Raw genomic sequence first — 15,116 nt, 5'->3', positions numbered from 1 at the left:
GGAAACTGCTTGCTGAATTCATTCCTGAAGGATGCTGTGTGAAAGAATCGGGTCCTATGGGGATTTGAATGTAATATGTTGTGTTTTCGAGGGTTCTTTGGGTGATAGAATCATATCTGAGAACCCAGAGGTGGGTGTCAGTGAAAGATGGCTGGGCTCATGAACTCACTGCTTCCTTTCATTCTGGGCCTCACAGGGGCTTTCTAGGAAATGCATCAACAACAACAAAGACAAGTCCAAGTGGGGGCAGTGCTGTCACACCTAGGACTGGCCTCTCACAGACAGAGCTAAGCTTGAGACTGTATCTCAGAAGCCGTCTGAGGTACGGAAAAGACTGAAAAGGGTGTTCAGTAGTGTTGTTGAGGGTCAGTTTGGATTCCCCAGGAAAGCAAGGAAAAATCAAGCTTGTCTGAGAGAATGAGCTGCCTTGTGCTGGAGTCCAAGCAATATTCAATGATTCCTATCAGAGGACCCAAAAGCCTCCTGCAAGATGGAAACAACCTCAGCCCCCAAAATGAGACAACAACCCACAGCATGGTGTTTAGCCAGCCTACCTGAAGTCACTTTTGCTCTCTGATATCCCTGGCAGCTAATTAATCTGTGGGAAAGTCAGTCCCATTCAGCAACAGCCCAATGAAAGGGCAGGTCCACAATGAGAACACCGTAAAGATGAAATAAAACAGAAGATAGATTACCAGGTAAAAGCTAGACACAGCTGTCTGCTTCTAGTCTTACAGGAATCATGCAGCCTTCTTATAGGAGGGGAAGAAGTACTGTTTCCTTGTTGTTGGCTGTAACAGAATTTTATGGATTAAAAATAATCAAAGATGCCCAGTCATTAAAACGTGACAATGTTTAGAAGAAAACACTCACACCATGAATACAGATGAGAGTCCTTTTCCGAGAACTGGGAAATATTTAGGGTGAAAATCTTTGATCTAGACACAGGAAACCCTAGGCAGATGAGGAACATGGAAGTCAAGAAAGGAAGAGGAAAGTGTGGAGTTCATATCCCACCCAGCATCAATGCATTCCACTCCCATTTGTCTCTGGGTATGAAAGCCCTGAAATTGAGAGTTTGTCAGGACGGCCCCAATTTGCTCTACAAATGTTTCTTGCACATTGGCATACTCACACCTGAACACTGGGCCATAGTCTGGACTGCTTGTGAAATTAAGGGAATGTGGGGATGGAGGTGGAAATACCTTCTGTGTAATCTGTCTTTATATATTTATTTGTTGGTAAAGTTGAGGGACCCCATCCACCCCTTATTAGATTGTATTCTCATCCTTCTCTGACCTTATTGTTGCTCACACTCTATGTCCCACGGTGAAATTTCAAGAAGATGGAGGAGTTCCCCCTCATGATGTGAAGCACCTGCTAATCTGGAAACCAAATTTGAGGTAAATTCAACTTGCCCTGCTGACATGACTGTTATTTTCTTTTTCTGGGTTTGCCACAGGAAAATTAAACAGTAGGAGATATCCATTTTTTGGTGAGGTAGTCTTTTTTTCTAGAAGAGTGAATTTTTTTTTTTAAGAGGGAGGTCTTTAAAAAAAGAGGTCTCTGTCCACCTCCTTATTCATTGTGGATTCATGATCTATGGAAGCCTAAAGAACACAGAGCCCAGCCACCCAAGCAAAGCCACACAGACAGGCCAACAAAAGGTTGGGTGACTGAGAAAAAAGAAGCGATGAAGTATGTTAGCCACATTCCTGTAAGCAGACTTAACTTACAGGCACACACAAACACACAATGCCACACACACACAAACACAGACATCCAACACTCATGCACTTACACAGAAACACACTGCCTGGCAGCTCCTGAGGCTCAGTGTTTCTACAGGAAGCCCCATCTGGGAGACAACAACCTCAGGGAGAACGGGTGGGCTGTACATATAAATCACAGTGTGTGAAGTTTCAAAAAGACTCTCTCCTACAACTTCTAGGCTGGTCTGAGGAATACTGCAGATTTTTTTGGATGCTTAGACATTTCATGGTTTATTCCTGGGGCTGTGTTTGACGTTTCTTCAGCCTCATTCACATCTGCCCTCTCCTAAGTTCATAGGACAATCCCATGGATCCCACAGAAAAGACAGGTGAGAGTCCACAGCTGAGGCATCTCCACATAGGCCTCTTTCTCTGCCAAGCTGCCAGGACTTTTCACTGGGCAACTGTGTCATGCATTGTGATGCTGAACAGAGCTCACAATCAGACCTTGTGACCTGAGACTAGTGCCTGTGAATTTGTGAGATAGACATGAACATCCAGCTGTCAGCTTGCCTAAGCAGAGGAAAATGGTACAGGCAGAGCCAGCATGATATGCGAAAAAAGGATCCCTGTGAAAACTCACTTTGGGAACCTAAAAATCTTGACCTCAGGGTCACATTGAGCCATCTCCATGGTTGGGTCCTGCTGGAAGAGAAGGAATTTTCAGACTTTTCAGTGGTTGCTGAAAACTGCTTTTCTGACTCTATTCTGAAGAGGCTGTGTGCCAGAATCGTGTCCCATGGGGATTGGAATACAGTCTTGTGTGTTTTTGAGCATTCTTTGAGTGATAGAATCATTTCTGTGACCCCAGAGGTTGGTGTCAGCAAAAGATAGCTGGACTCTTGACCTCATTTCTTCCTTTCATCTGGAACCTTGCAGGGGTTCTCTGGGAAAGGTAGGAACCACGACAAAGGCAAGTCCAACATTGAGCACTGTTCTCACACCTTGGACTGGCCTCTCACATGAGGTTGCACATGGGGTCAAGACAGTTTCTTAAAGGTGGAGTGTGGTGATGGCAATAGGAAAATGGTGCCCAGTAGTGCTGTTGAGGGGCAATGTGGATTCACCATGAAAGGAAATAAAAATCAAGGCTCACTTGAGATAACTAGCTGCCTCCTGCTGGAGTTGAAGAAATGTACAATGATTCCTGTCAGAGGACCCAAAATCCTCCTGCAAAGTGCAAACAATCTCAGCCTCCAGAATAAGAAAATGACCCACAACCTGGAGTGCAACCATCAGACACAAAATTCCTTTTGCTCTCTGAAATCCCTGGTAGCTAAGCAATCTGTGGTAAGAGGTAGTCCAATCCAGCAACAGCCCATTAAAAGAGCCCCTCCACAATGAGAATGCCAAGAAGATGAAATGAAACAGACGCTGGATTTCCAGGCAAAAGTCAAACACTGCTACCGGCTTCTCATCCTACAGGAATAATGCAACCCTTCTGATAGAAGTGGGAGAACAAGGGTTTCCTTGTTTGTGGCTGTAACAGGAATTTAGAATTTTAGAAGTATCAAAGCTGCCCAGTCATTAAAACGTGACAATGTTTAGAAGAAAACAGTGACACCATGGATTCCCATGAGGTTGGTTCTCTGTGAACTGGCAAACATTTAGTGTGGAAACAATTGAGCCAGACTCAGAAAACCCTAGGCCAATTAGGATCAAGAAAGTGAGAAAAAGAAGAGGCAAGTGTGGAGGCCACGTCCTACACAGCATCAATCCATTCCACTTCTTTTTGGCTTCGGGTATGAAAGGGCTCAAATCAGGAATTTGTCAGGATGGCCCAAATGCATCTTGCACGCTGGAGTAGTCGCACCTAAACACGGGGCCATGTTGTGGACTGCTTGTGAAATTAAAAAAATCTGGGGATGGTGTTGAAAGCACCTTCTGTGTCATCTGTCTTTTTTTTTTTTTTTGTAGGTGAAGTTGTGAGACACAGTCCACTTCTCTGAGACACCAACCACTTCTCACCAGATCGTATCCTCACCCCTAACTTACTGCTCACACTTATGTCCCCTGGTGAAATCCCAAGACGATGGAGGAGTGCTGTCTCATGACATGAAGCACTTGCTTGTCTGGGAACCGAATCTGAGAAATTTTCAAGGCGCCCCGTGGACAAGAGTGTAGTGTCTACCCCCGATTGGCCACAGGACAATAAATCACAGGGAGATATTTTTTCTTTGGTGTGCTGTGCTCCCCTTCTTTCTAGAAGAATGGCTTTTTTGACAGGGGTTGATGATTTGGATGTCATCGGGTCATGGTACACCTCCCAATTATCAGCAGATTAGTGATCCACCTTAGAAATAGAGAACTCAGAAGTCTGCATCCCAAGCAGAGCCACACAGACAGGCCAAGGAAAGGTTTTGAGACTCAAAAAGCAAGCTGTAATGTGCGTAAGCAGACCCCACTTAGAGTCACATACACACAAATACACACATACACACCAACATACAATGCCACACACATAGGCAGACATCCAACAGTCTCAACTCTCCCACAGCAGTATACAGCCCTTCAGATCATGAGACTGCATGGTCCTGCAGAAAGCCCCACCTGGGAAAGAGGAACTTGGGAAAACACAGGCTGGTTGTACCTAGAAATCACAGTGGGGTGAGTTTCAAAAAGATGCCCCCACAATGTCTTAGCATGCCTGAGAAATTCTACATACCGTTTTAGATCTCTGGAAACTTAATGATTTATTCCTGGGGCTCTGCTTGAAGTTTCTTCAGGCTGGCTAGCCTCTACTCTCTCCAAGAGTTATGGGACTATCCCTTGGATCCCACAGAGAAGACAGGCAAGAGTCCACGGCCAATGCATGTCCATGGAAGTGTTCTCTGTCAAGCCCCAGAGACTTTTCACTAGGCAACAATGGCATTCTTTGTGACCCTAGCCAGAGCTGACATTCATACTAGGTGCCCTGAGACAAGATCATGTGCATATGTGGGCAGGCTCAAGTACATGGTTGTCAGAACTGTTAGACTGCCTAAGCAGAGGAAAATCATACAAGCAGAGTTGCCCTGGTATCAGGAGAATGGCTGCCTGTGATTACCCCCTGTAAAACCCTAGAAGTTTCAACCTTAGGACCCCTCATGTCATATTTGTGGTCTTGTTTTACTGAAGGAGGAGGCATTTCAATACTGTGAGGTGGTCGTGGATATCCGCTCTTCAGATTCCATTTCCCAAAGAAGTTGTGTGTAAGAATCGGGTCCCATGGGGTTCAGAATGTAGTCTGGTTAGTTAAGGAGGGGTCTTTGGATAATTGATTCATACCTGAGACCCCAGAGATGGGTGTCAGTGAAAGATGGCTGGGCCCTTTACCTCACTGCCTTCCTTTATCCTGGGCCTCGCTGGGGCACTCTTGGATAGGCAGGAACCATGACAAAAGCAAGTCCAAAGTGGGGAAGTGTTCTCCTACTTCAAAATGGCCTCTCACACATGCAGATGAGATTGAGATGTGTCTCAGAGGCTATCTGTGGCAATTGCAACCATGGAAAAGGTGTCCAATAGTGTTAGTGTGGGGCACAGTGAACATACCATGAAAGCAAAGAAAAATCAAGGTTTGCATGATTTGAAAACAAAAAACAAAAAAAAAAAACAAACACAAACAAACAAACAAAAAAAGACTTACGCTGGAATCCAAGCAACATTCAAATATTCCTGTCAGAGGACCCAAAAGCCTCCCACAAAGTGTGAATGTCAGCCCCCATAATGACACCAAGACCCACAGCCTGGGATGTGGCCAGCCTACTGAAACTTCCTTGTGCTCCCTGAAATCTCTGGCAGCCAATAAAGCTGTGGAGATAGACAGTCCCATCCAGCAATTACCCAATGAAATACCACTGACACAATGAGAAAGGACATGCAGATTAAATGGAACAGAGCCTAGAATGTCACGCAATAGTCAGATACAGCTGCCTGCTTCTCATCCTTCAGTAGTCAAGCAGCCCTCTTATAGAAGTAGGACAACAAGAGTTTTCTTGGTTATGGAAATTTGCAGTTCTAAAGTATCACAGCTGCCCAGTAAGTAAAATGTTACCGTGTGGCAGAGCCACACAGACAGGCTACCAGAAGTGTTTAGATGAAAGGCTCACACCATTGATTCCCAGAAATGTCGCCCTCTGTGAACTGGAAAACATTTAGTGTGGAAAACGTTGAGCCAGGCCAAGGAAACCCTAGGCTGACTAAGAACATGGAAGTCATGAGAAAAAAAGGTAAATGTGAAGGCCACATCCCACCTAGCATCAATGCATCCTAGTCTCATTTAACTCCAGTTATGAAAGTCCTCAAACCAGGAATTTGCAGGATGACCCCAGTTTGCACTCAAAATACTCCCTGCACATTCGAATACTTTCACCTGAACACCAGGCCATGGTTTGGACAGTTTGTGCAATTAAGGGAAGGCGAGATTGACTTGGAAGCAACTTCTGTGTCATCTGTCTTCATTTTGTTTGCAGGTGAAGTTGAGGGACTCCATCCACCCCAATGATGTTGTATCCTCACCACATATGACCTTATTGCTGCTAACACTCTATAACCCAGGATAAAATCACAAAACAATGGAACAATTTCCTCTCATGATGTGAAGCACCTGCTTGACTGGGAATGGAATTCGAGTTATATGCAATGGGCCCTGTGGACAGGGCTGCTAGTGCCTCTCCCTGGGTTGGGTGCAGAAGAATGAAACACTGGGAGATGTCTGCTTTTTTTTTTTTTTTTTTTTTTTTGGTGTGGTGTGCTCCTGTTCTTTCTAGAAGAGTGGATTTTTTTTTTCCAAAGAGAGAGGATTTTGATGTCAGCAGATCTTGGCATGCCTCCCAGTTCACTGCAGATTCATAATCCACAGAAAAATAAGTAACAAGGAGCCACGTAGCCAAAGCAAAGCCACACAGACAGGCTACCAAAAGATTGTGAGACAAAAAAAAAAAAAAAAAGAAAAATTGCTGAAGTGCGTTAGCCACACTCCTTTAAGCAGACTCCACTTACAGCCACACAGACACAGACACACACACACAATGCCATACACACACAGACATCCAAAACTCTCAACACGTTCACAAAACTACAAGGCCTGGAATTTCCTCAGGCTATGTTCTTCTGCAGGAAGCTGCACCTAGGAGAGAGCAACCCAGGGGAACACAGGAAGTCTGTAGCTACAAATCAGTCAGGCGAGTTTCAAAAATACTCACCACTACAATGTCTGGCCAGGCCTGAGGAATCCTGAAAGTCATTTGGACTCTTAGGGATTTTGCAGTTTATTTTGGGGGGTGTTTTTGACATTTCTTCAGGCTGGCTCACGTCTGCACTCTCCTAGGATCATGGGAATGCCCCATGGATCCCACAGAGAAGACAAATGAGAGTCCATCACTGACACATGGCTGGCACACCTCCATAAAGGTCTCCTTCTCCTCCAAGCCACAGGTTGTCAGCCAGAGCTGACAATCAGGTCTGGTGTCCTGAAACTAGTGCATGAGCATTCTTAAGGCAGTCTACAGCACCCAGATCACAGACCTGTCAGTCTGCCTAAGCAGGGGAAAATGGTACAAGCAGAGACAGCCTGGTATTGGGAAAAAGACTGCATGTGAAAATCCACAATGGGACCCTAAAACTCTCAATCTCAGGGCCTTTTGGGCCATCTAGGTGATCAGGTCATGCTGGAGGAAGAAGCATTTCTAGACTATGAAGTGGTCATTGAAAACTGCTCTCTAACTCCATTTTGTAAAGAGGCTGTTTCATGCAGATTGGAATATTGTCTGGTGTGTTGTTAAGGATTCTTTGGGTGATAAAATCATACCTGGGACCCCAGAGGGGTGTGTCAGCAAAAGATGGTCAAGTTCTTCACCTCACTGCCTCCCTTCATCATGGGCCTCACAGGGACTCTCTGGGAAAGGCAGGTACCACAACAAAGCCAAGTTCAATTTGCAGCAGTGTTCTCACACATCAGACTAGTCTCTCACAGATGAAGAATGGGTTGACACAGTGTTTTAGAGGCCATGTGTGGCAAAGGCAAGCCTGAAAATTGTGTCCAGTAGTGCTGTTTTTTGGCACTGTGGATTATCCATGAAAGGAAAGACAAATCAAAGCTCAGCTGGCAGAATGAACTGACCGCTGTAATTCCAGCCATGTTCATTGATTACTGTCAGAGGGCCCAAAAGCCTCACACAGAGGACAAACAACTTCAACCCTCCCAGAGAGAAAACGACCCACTATCTGGAGCACAGCCATCTGACCCAAAGTCCCTTTTGCTCTCTGAAATCTCTGGCAGCTGAATAATCTGTAGCGAGAAACAGTTTCATCAAGCAACAGAACAATGAAAGAGCCTCTGCAAAATGAGAAGGCCAAGCAGATGAAATAAAATAGAGGCTAGATTTCCAGGCAAAATTCATACATGACTGCCTGCTTTTTACCCTACTGGAATCATCGTGGCCTCCAATAGAAGTGGGAGAACAGGAGTTTCCTTGCTGGCAGCTGTAATGGGATTTTACAGTTTTAAATTTATCAAAGCTAGCCAGTCATTAAAATGTGAAAATGTTTAGAAACACTCACACAACGTATTCCCATGAGGGTCATTCTCTGTGAACTAGGAAACTAATTTGGAAGTCATTGAGCCAGATCCAGGAAACCCGGGATGGAGGAGGAACATGGAAATCAAGAAAAGAAGACACAACTGTGGAGGTCATATCCCACCCAGCATCAATCCATTCCACTGCCATTTGGCTCCAGGTATGAAAGCCCTCAAATGAGGAGTTTGCCAGGACGACCCCAGTTTGCACTCCAAATGTTTCTTGCACATTGGAGTACTCCCACCTGAATACTGGGCCACAGTGTGGACTGCTTGTGCAATTAAGGAAATGTGGGGATGGATTTGGAAATACCTTACGTGTCATCTGTCTTCATTTTTTTGCAGGTGAAGTTGTGGGACCAAATCTACTGCTCAACAGATTATGTCCTCACTTCTATTTGACCTTATTGCCGCTCTCACACTCTATGTTCCAGCATGAAACTTCTAGAAGATGGAGGAGTGCCCCCTCATGACAAGAAGCACCTGCTTGTCTGGGAACTGAATTCGAGGTGAATTGAAGGGGTCTTGTAGACAATGAAACACAGGGAAGTGTGTATTTTTTTGGTGTGGCATGCTTCTTGTCTTTCTAGAACTGTAGTTATTTTTACACTGGATAATGATTTGGATGTCAGCCAGTCTCGGCACACCTCCCAATTCACTGTGGATTCACAATCTACAGAAAAATAAAGAACACGGAGCCCAGCTTTCCAGGCAGAGAAACAACAAAAGGCCACTAAAATTTTGAAAGATTTTAAAATAAGAAGTGCTGATGTGCGTTAGCTACATTTCTTTAAGAGGACTCCACAGACAGGTACACACACACACACACACACACACACACACATACAAACACACAAGGCCACACACACATGCAGACATCCAGTATTTGCCACCATCCCACAGAAACACACAGCTGGGCAGATTCTGAGGCTGTGTGGTTCTTCCCCAGGAAGCTCCACCTGGTAGAGGGAAACCCTGGGAAACACAGACAGGTTGCACCTAGAAGTCACAGTGGGGCAAGTTTTAAAAAGCCTAAACCTTACATCCTCTAGGCAAGCCTGAGGCATTGTGCAGATCCTTTGGGATACATAGGGATTTTGTGGTTACTTTCTGGGTCTCAGCTATAAGTTTCTTAAGGACGGTCACATCTGCTTTCTCTCAGGATCATAGAACTATTTTGTGGATCCCACAGAGAAGACAGGGAAGGCCTCACCGCTGAAGTACCTCCACGGATGTCTCCTTCTCTGCCAACCCGTGGGGATTTTTCAGTAGGCAATGGTGGCATTCGTTGCAATTCTATCGAGCGTTCACAGCTCAGGCCTTGTTCCCTGAGACAAGCACTTGCACATTCGCGAACATGCGCGAAACCAGCTTGGCGCCTGGCTGTCAGAGCTGTCAGACTGCCTAAGCAGAGGAAAATGGTACAGGCAGGGCCTGCCTGGTATCAGGGAACAGCTTGCCTGTGATAACCCACTGTGGACCCTAAAATTCTCTAATTTAGGCGCCTTCGGAACATCTCTGTGATCAGGTCCCACTGAAGAAAGAGGTGTTTCAAGACTCTGAAGTGTTCACTGGAAACTACTGTTCTGAATCCATCCCCTAAAGAGGCTGTGGGCAACAATTTGGTCCCATGGGGACTAGAATATAGTTTGGTGAGGTGTTGAGGGGCTTTGGGTGACAGAATTGTACCTGAGACCCCAGAGACAAGTGTTAGTGAAAGATGGCCAGGCCTTAACCTCACCAACTCCCTTCATTGTGGACGTCACAGCAGCTCTCTGGGAAAGCTGGGAACACGGACAAAGGCAAGTCCAAGGCGGAGCAATGTTTTCACACCTTGAAAAGTCCTCTCAATGGTGCAGATGAGGCAGAGGCAATGTCTCAGACGTCCTCTGTGGCAATTGCCGGCCTGAAAAGGGTGTCCAGTGGTGCTGTTGAGGGACACAGTGGACTCTGAATGAAAGGAACGAAAAATCAAGGCTCTCCTGAGAGAACAATCTGATTTGTGCTGGAGTCCTAGCAATGATCCAAGATTCCTTTCAGAGTATCCAAAAGCCTCCTACAAAGTGCAAAAAACCTCAGCCCCCACATTGAGACCACAATCCAGAACCTGGAGTGCACCAAGCCTATTTGAAGTCCCTTTTGCTCCCTGAAATTTCTGGTAGTGAAAAGATCTGTGGTGAGAGGAAGTCTCTTCCTGCAACAGCTCAATGAATGACACCCTCCACAATGAGAAAGGATGTACAGATGAAATGAAACAGTGCATAGATTACCAGCCAAAATCCAGATGCAGTTGCCTGCTTCTCATCCTACAGGAATCATGTAGGCCTCTGACAGAAGTGGGAGAATAAAATTTTCCTTGTTGGTAGGCTATAATGGGAATTTATCAGGTTAAACGTATCACAGCTGCCCAGTCATTAAAACGTGACAGTGTTTGGTTTTTTGTCCTTGCAATAGTTTGCTGAGAATGATGGTTAAAACCAAACACTGCATATTCTCACTCATAGGCGGGAATTGAACAATGAGAACACATTGACCCAGGAGGGGGAACATCACACTCCGGGGACTGTTGTGGGGTGGGGTGAGGGGGGAGGGATAGCATTAGGAGATACACCTAATGCTAAATGACGAGTTCATGGGTGTAGCACATCAACATGGCACGTGTATACATATGTAACAAACCTGCACATTGTGCACATGTACCCTAAAACTTAAAGTATAATAATAACAACAACAACAAAAAAGTGACAGGGTTTAGAAGAAAATACTCAAACAATTGATTCCCATGAGGGTTGTCCTCCATGAAGTGCAAAACAGTATGTGTGAAAGACATGGAAGCAGCCCCAGGAAAACCTAGACAGATAAGGCAATGGAAGTCAGGAAAAGAAGAGGCAAGTGTGGAGGCCACATCCCACCCAGCATCAAACAGTTGCACTACCATTTGGCTCTGTGTATGAAAGCCCTCAAATCAGGAGTCTGCCAAAATGTCCACAGTTTGCACTCCAAATTTTCCTTGAATTTTGGAGTATTCCCACATGGGTAATGGGCCATGGAGTGGACTGTTTGTGCAATTAAGGGAATGCAGGAATGCAGTTGGGAGCATCCTCTGTGTCATGGGTCTTCACTTTTTTGCAGGTGAATGTGTGGGGCGACATCCACCCCTCACCAGATTGTATCCTCACCCCCATCTGACCTTATTGCTGCTCACACTTTCTTAACACATTATGAAATCCCAAGATGATGCAGAAGTGCTCTTTCACGATGTGAAGCACCTGCTCACCTGGAACCAAATTCGAGGTAAATTGAAGAATCCCTGTGAACAGGACTGCTGGTATCTCTCTCTGGGTTCAGTGTAGAACAATGAAACATTAAGAGATATCTGTTCTTGGATGTGGTGTGCACCTCTTCACTCTAGAAAAGGGGCTTTTTATTGTAGAGGGAGGTGATTTAAAACTGATGGGTGTCAGCCAGCCTTCCACTTCACTGTGGATGCATGATCCACAGAAAAGTAAAGAACACTGAGCCACACAGCCTAAGAAGAGCCACACAGACAGGCCGCCAAAAAGTTGGGAGAAAAAAATTAGTGCTGCAGTGTGTTAGCCACATTTCTTTAAGCAGAGACTACTTACAGGCACACAAACATACACACGCACAATGCCACACACACAGGCAGACATCCAACACTTGCAACACTCCCAGGAAAACACTCAGCCCGGTATCTTCTGAGCCTGCATGGTTCTGCAGGAAGCTCCACCTGGATAAAAATCAAGGCTCGCCTGGGAGAAAAATGACATGCAAAGAAGTGAAAAGAGCCAAGATTACCAGGCAAATTCAGACACAGCTGCCTGCTTCCCATCTTACAGGTATGCAGCCATCTGATAGAAGTGTGAGAACAAGTGTTTCCTTGTTGGTAGCTGTAACAAGAATGTACATTGTAAAAGTTTCACAGCAGCCCAGTCATTAAAACCTGACAGGGTTTAGAAAAAAACACTCACACAATGGAATTACATGAGGGTTGTCCTCTGTGAACTGGGAAACTTAATGTGGGAGATGTAGAGTCAGCCCCAGGAAACCCTAGGAAGACGAGTTGCCTTAAAGTCAAGAAAAGAAGAGGCAAATATAGAGGCCAAATCCTACCTAGCATCAATATATCCGATTCCCATTTGGCTCCAGTATGAAAGCCCTGTAATTCAGAGTTAGCCTGTATGGCTCCAGTTTGAAATGCAATGTTTTCCATATATTGGAGTACTCCCACCTGAGCACTGGGCCATGTTGTGGAGTAGTTGTGCAATTACTGGAATAGGGTGAGGTATTTGGAAGCACCGTCTGTGTAATCTAACTTCAACTTTTATTCAGGTGAATGTGTGGAACCCCATCCAACCCTTATAAGATTTTATCCACAACATATCTGACATTACTGTTGCCCACTCTCTGTTCTACAATGAAATTTCAAGACAGTGGAGGAGTGTGCCCTCACAACATGAAGCACCTGCTTGGCTGGGAATGGAATTTGATGTAAATTCAAGGGGCCCTGCAGACAGGATGGCTAGTGCCTCTCCCTCTGTTGGCTGCAGGACAATGAAACACTGAAAGGTGTCTGTACTTGGGAGTAGTGTGCTTTTCTTCTTTCTAGAAGAGTGGCTTTTTTTTTTCTTTTTTGCAGGGGGAGATTCTTTGGATCCCAGTCGGTCTCAGCCAGCTTACCAATTCGCTTCGGATTCATGATCCAAAGAAAAATAAAGAACATGGAGCCCCACAGCCCAAGCAGAGCCATACAGATAGGTCATCAAAAGGTTGGGAGACTCAAAAAGAAAAAAAAAAAAAAAAAAGAAGTGATTCAGTGAGTTAGCCAAGTTCCTTTCAGCAGACTCCACTTACAAGCACACACAAAAACACTCACACAAACACAAAAAGACACACACACACTCAGACATCTAACACTCACAACACTGCCACAGAAACACACAGCCCAGCAGCCTTTGTGACTGCATAATTATGCAGGATGTCCCACCTGGGAGAGAGCAACCTTGAGGAATACAGGTGTGTTGTACCTACAAACCACAGTAAGGCAAGTTTCAAAAAGACGTATGCTTACAATGTCTGGACAGGCCTGAAACATCCTGCAGATCTTTTGGAATTCTTAAGGATTTCACAGTTTATTCCTGTTTCTTCACTAGATATTTCTTCAGGCTGGCTCACGTCTGCTCTTTCCTAGAATTATGGAACTATCTCGAGCATCCCACAGAGAAGACAGGCAAGATTCCACCACTGATGCACCTCCACGGAAGTCTTCACAGGCAAAATGCGGAGACTTGTTGCTAGGCAATGGAGGCATTCACTGTGATGCTAGCCTGCGCTTACAGGTCATGCCTGGAGCCCTGAGACTAACACATACACATTCGTGTGGCAAGGTCTGCCTGCCTAAACAGGGCAGACTGGTACAGGCAAAGCCAACATGGTATCAGGAAAAAATTGGTACCTACAATAACCCACAGCAGGACCCTAGACATCTCAAATTTATGGCCTCTTTCAGCCATCTCAGAGATCTGGTCTTACTGGAGGAGGAGGTATTTCAAGATTATGAGGAGGTTGCTGGAAACTCCTCTTCTGAATCTGTTCCTGAAAGGGACTGTGTGCAAGAGTCTGGTCCCATAGGAATTGAAATTTAGTCTGGGGAGTTGTTGAGGGTTCTTTGGGTGATATAATCATACCTGAGACCTCAGAGGTGGATGTCAGCAAAAGAAGGTTATAGACTTGGCTGCACTCCCTCCTTTTACCCTGGGCCTCACAGGATCTCTCTGGAAATAGTAGAGACCATGATAAAAGCAAATCCAAGATGGAACAGCATTCTGTCATCTCAAGCGGCCCTCTCATGGGTGCAGAAGACATTAAGACAGTGTCGCAGAGACCATCTGCGGTGATTGTAAGCCTGAAAAAAATTTCCAGTAATGATATGGTGGGGAAATATGGAAACATCATTAAAGCAAAGAAAAATTGAGGCTCACCTGTGAGAAAGCTAACTTGTGCTGGAGTGCCAGAAACATTCAAAAATTCCTGTTGGAGGAGACAAAAGCATCTTTCAATGTGCAAACAACCTCAGTCCCCACAAGGAGACTACCATTTAAAATCTGGATGGCAGCCAGCCTACCTGAAGCTTACCTTTGCTCCCTGAAATCCCTGGCAGCCAAAAGAAAGCAAAGAGGTACTCCCAATAAGCATCAGCCCAATGAAAGACCCTCTGCTCAAGGAGAAAGCATGTGCAGATGTGATGAAACAGAGCCTAGGTTACCAGGCAAAATCCGGACTCTTTGGCCTGCTTCTCATCTTACAGAAATCATGCAGCCCTCCAACTGAAGTGGGAGAAGAAAGGCTTCCTTGATGGCAGCTGTAACATGAATTAACAGTTTTAAAATATGAAATCTGTTTGGTTGTGGTTGTAACATGAATTTATGGTTTTAAAAGTATCAAGGGTATTTGGTCATTAAAATGGTAAAGTGTTTAAAAGGAAACATTCAGGCAATGAATTCCCATAAGGATTGTTCTCCACAAACTGAGAAACGTTTAGTGTGGAAGTCGTTGAGCCAGATCCAGGAAATTGTAGGCCAATGAAGGACATGGAATTCAGAAAAAGAATTGGCAAGTTTTGAGGCCACATCCCACTCAGCATCAATCCAATCCATTCACATTTTCCTCTGGGTATGAAAGATCTCAAATCGGGAGTTTGCCAGGAAGGCCCCAATTTGCAATCCAAATGTTAGTTGCACGTTGGAGTACTCGCACTTGAACAGCAG

Source organism: Pan troglodytes, chromosome Y (assembly GCF_028858775.2).
Source record: "Pan troglodytes isolate AG18354 chromosome Y, NHGRI_mPanTro3-v2.0_pri, whole genome shotgun sequence".
Taxonomy (NCBI): Eukaryota; Metazoa; Chordata; class Mammalia; order Primates; family Hominidae; genus Pan; species Pan troglodytes.
Note: the sequence above shows the minus strand (reverse complement) of the source record.